This window comes from Gossypium raimondii, chromosome 11, assembly GCF_025698545.1.
Source record: "Gossypium raimondii isolate GPD5lz chromosome 11, ASM2569854v1, whole genome shotgun sequence".
NCBI lineage: Eukaryota > Viridiplantae > Streptophyta > Magnoliopsida > Malvales > Malvaceae > Gossypium > Gossypium raimondii.
In genome coordinates, this window is record NC_068575.1 from 41,042,885 (window position 1) to 41,047,631 (window position 4,747).

Sequence of the window (4,747 nt, forward strand, 5' to 3'; positions counted from 1 at the left end):
TTTTGGTCATTCAACTATTAATTTTTTTGATTTAGTCACTCAACTTTTCGAAATCAAATATTTTAGTCACTCTTCTATTAGTTGCCGTTAGATGAGTGACGAAAAGCTGGTGTTGGCTTTTTTTCTATTGGCTTAATAACAAATTAGCCCTTCAATGTTTACACATTCTATCAAATTGATCCTAAATAAATACAAATTCAATAAATTTAGCCCTCAACATTTATAGATTTCTTCAATTTAGTTATAATTCTAAAGGAATCATAAATATCTCAACAAAAAAAGGGCTAGATCAAGTGGTAGCATAGATGTCCAACAATGCTATGCATGGGCATGAGTTCAAATCCTTCCAAGCACAAATGTTCATATTTTCTTAATAGGTGGATGTGTGCCACGCACAATCCAATCTAACGACACTTCGTGAATTGGACGAGACTTGTAATGGAGTTGAGAGACAAAACTAATACCAAACGTATTGAGAGGTCCATTAGCTCCAAAGAAACAACAGTTTCAATACTTATCTTAAAAAAGTCAGAAAGCTCTCAACAATGTTTATAGTTAAAATGCTTGTGTCAATCATAGGTTGTGCCACGTATGTGTATCTTAAAATATAATATATAATAGTTTTTTATCCGTACGATGCACCATGTGTTTTACAAAATTGTTATTATTTAAATAACAATTAAAATTAATAGTCACAATCATAAAAATTGCTTTAAGACTGTGTATTTTATTTAAATCTTAATAAGATATTATTTATTTTTAAAAACATTTTATTAGAAAATTTATAAAATAAAAATTTTGATAAATTAATTTTATATTGTATTTAAATATATATTTTTTATGTTTTAGCGTTAAATATAAAATAGTTTAAAAAATTTCAAAATAAAAATTTAAAAAGTTTTAAAAAATGTATAAAAAAATTTAAAAAGTTTTAAATAGTGAGTAATGTTGCCAAAGTAGGAGGACGTGAGTGAGTTCGAGTGCGTTGAAGCACGTTATCCTCGTATTTATGGGTTGGAGAGGGGATATGGGTAGTTCTAGGTATTGTGTAAAAAAGAACAAACATGACCAGAACGTATAATGAAATTATTAAAAAAGAACATTTTAATTTAATGTTATTAATAAAGTGATATTTCAATTTTTTAAATATATTTTTTTTCAACGTTTTAGATTTTAAAAATATTATATATTTACAAACATGTCTTCTAAAAAATAAATAAACATCCATGTGAAATTAAAAAATAAAATAAAATTGTCTTGCAAATTCTCCATTTACTCCAACTAAAATGAGGAAAGGTTAATCAATGTTAGATTTTAAAATGGTTAGTCTAATAATATATATATATATATCTACATTTGTAACAAATGCATTTCATATAACTAAAAATTGAAATACACATGAAATTGTTTTGGAATGGTTTACGAGAATGCGAAAAACATACCTTATTTGTGTTGAATAAAATAAGAATTTTATTTTATAACGTTTAACAAGTTTAGAAAAAGATGAGATTTTCTTAAAATTGTGTAGCTGTTAACCTTATTTTTGTTTAATAAAAGAATTCCCATAAAAGAAGGGATTACATTTCTTAAAATTATTGTTTATCGATATTAAAATTTTATTTTATTCATATATACTTCTAAACTAATACTATACGGGTTGAGAAATCCATGCAACTTTAGTTTGATGATTTCATCTTGAAATTAAACATTTTATATTATTTTGTTTTTTATTTTGTTAATTATATTATCTTAATTAATATATACATGTAATTGTTAAAAATAAATTTGATAGAAATTATAATAACAAAACCTCAAAAAAATTATAATAATGAAAAGTATAAAAATATTCTGAAATTAGAACAAAGACCCACTTTCACTGCTGTAAATGGTGTGGGGACTCTGTTATTTGCCATTGTTCTGCAGTTTAAGATCATCCCACTCGAGTCCCGGCATACCATTCTTGTTCCCGATCTGGAATTTTGTTTGTCAAAAGCTCCATCAAAATTTATTTTTATTTCTGTTGGGTTTGCTGGTTTCCACCGTTCGTCTTCCACTCTCTGTCCAGGTAGCCTTTTATTCACCTCTTCCCATTCATTTAAGTATTTGTTTATGAACATTACAATGTCTTCTACTGATTGGGTTTTTTTTTCTCATGCAGGATTTTATTCCTCCGCATCCATATTGCCCAGATGATAGAAACTATAACTTTCCTTTGAGCACTGGTTGATCTGGTGAGTATTTTGCTTAGCCACTATTGAAGTCCTTCTCTTTCTTTTCTTTGGTAATCAAGAAACCCTAACTCCTGCCATATGTTTTTTATTGCATGACAATCTCTGAAGGCGTGTTCCATGGATTCTACCATTTCTCTACAGCATGGGCACAAAGCATTGTTGCATATTCTTTTGTAATGTAGATTTCCCATTGTTGGAATATAGCCATTGTACACCCTCCAATATGTGATTTTTATTTTTCCTGGTAGATGCCAAAGCTATTTGTGGAAGAATGTATTTATATCTGTAATATTAATTGTCATATTGTCTAGGGTTGATCTTTCCTTTGTAAGTCATCTGTAGGCACTTCTCACTATATATTCCTCTGTTTGTTCCCTGTTCCAAATTCTAAAGTCGTCCTGTGGATACTTTGCTAGCGAGGTACTTAATATTGCATTCGCCTCTTCTCTTGAGAATAAGCTGGTAATTATATCTTCTTTCCATATTCTGAGATTTGGGTCAATTAAATCTGCTACTTTCTCATAGCTTTTATTTCTGACCGTCTCCTTTATCTTGTATTCTTCCAGGCCAGGGATCTAAGCATCGTTCCATATTGAAAATTGATTTATTTTTCCCACTCTCCAGGCCATACCTTCTTTCAATAACTTCTTACTTGCCCATACGCTTCTCCAAGTATCTGATGGGTAATTTCCTAATTCAGCTTGCAAAAAGTCACTCTCGATAATATTCAAGTTTTAATGTTCTTGCAAGTAATGAATTGGGGTTTTCCATTAGCCTCCAGCCCTGTTTTTCTAGGAGGCCATTTGCCTAAATTTCGGAACCCCATTCCCCCTTCCAATTTTGGACTGCAAAGTTTTCTCCAGCTATACCAATGTATTCCCCTTTTACCTTTCTGTTTTTGCCACCAATAACAACTAATTATTTGCTTCATTTCTTGACATAATGAATTTGGTAATAAGAAACATGACATTGCATAGGTGGGAATAGATTGAAGAACACTTTTAATAAAAACTTCTTTTCCTCTTTGGGAAGTATTTTAACACTCCAATTATTTACTCATTCTGCCATATTGTCTCTTAAATTCTGGAATGCCCTTTTCTTTTGTCTTACCACAATGTTGGGTAGTCCCAGATATTTTTCAACATCTTTCACGCTTCTAACTTGTAATGATTGGGATACCTTCTCCCTTTCTTGCGCTGAACTGTTCGAGCTAAAGAAAACTGTTGATTTATCCATATTGATACTTTGGCTAGAATTTTGTTCATAAACTTGTAGAATATTTTTCAGCTTGCTCGCCCCTCTTTTTGATGCTTTGCCTAACAGAATGCAATCATCTATCTGCAAATAGTAGATGGCTAATTTCTATCCCACTTTTGCTTGCCTTAAAACCTTTTATTCTTTTTTCATTCTTTGCCAACCTCATCAAAGTTGAAAGACCCTCACCACAAATTAGAAATAAGTAAGGACTTAAAGGGTCCCCTTGTTGGTACAAAATGATCCTCCGAATAAGACACAATGGTAATGCATTTCATGATAAAATCAACTTAAGCACTTGCAAACCCTAATTTCAGCATCATCCCCCTTAGGACCCCTCATTCTACCTTATCGTATGCTTTTGCTCATGTCCAATTTGAATGTTAAGGATCCCTTCTTTCCAGGTCTTTTTTTCTTTTAGGGAGTGCAGAATTTCATAGGCTAATAAGACGTTATCAGTAATTATTCTACCCTGAATAAAAGTGCTTTATGCCTCATCAATGCAACTGTTAAGTATTCGATTAAACCTATTTGCTACTATTTTTGCAATGATTTTTTAAAGAATTGAACATAAACTAATAGGCCTAAAATCTTTCAAACTATTTGGGCATGATTTTTTCAGGATGAGTACTATTAGAGTAGAGTTTATTGATTCCAAAGAATTACTTTTATTAAGAATGTTGAGACAGTACTCTCCCATGTCTCTTCCAATGATATGCCAGAATTTTTGATAAAAAATCGCTAGAAATCCATCTTCCCATGCAGCTTTTAGTGGCGCCATGTCTTTCAATGCTTTTTGAATTTATTTGATTTTATATTTCTCCTTTAGTTCTTGGTTCATCTCGTTTGTAATGTATTCCTTTACCCCTTCCCTTATCACCTCTATTGCCCTTTCCTCTTGTTTTGAAAAGATGTAAGAAATAGTCTTTGGTAATACCTATTATCTCACCTTTGTCTGATGTGAACGATCCATCTTCCTTTTTTTTAGTTCTTTTATTTGATTAATCAGTCACCTTTGGGAGGCATTGTAACACCCCTAACCCGTCTCCGTCGCCGGATTAGGGTTATAGAGCATTACCATATTATTAGAAACATTTAAACATTATAACATTCAATAATCTAAAATATATTATAAACCATTCATTCTCATACATTTTGTCCCTAAATCGAGCTCTCGAGGCCTTATAAATAACTTGGAAGAAATTCGGGACTAATTTGAAACAAAACGAAAAGTTTATGAAAAAGTTGCAAAAAAATTGGAA

The 4,747-nt window shown here is 31.1% G+C and overlaps 1 long non-coding RNA gene across 1 annotated transcript; it reads left to right on the forward strand.

The window, feature by feature from the left end:
• The first annotated feature begins 1,886 nt into the window (after nucleotides 1–1,886).
• LOC105801533 (uncharacterized) lies at nucleotides 1,887–3,500 on the forward strand. The gene is made up of 4 exons (XR_001135977.2): nucleotides 1,887–2,065; nucleotides 2,159–2,231; nucleotides 2,340–2,693; nucleotides 2,798–3,500. It is a non-coding gene; the product is annotated as an uncharacterized LOC105801533 (long non-coding RNA).
• The last annotated feature ends 1,247 nt before the right edge of the window (nucleotides 3,501–4,747 follow it).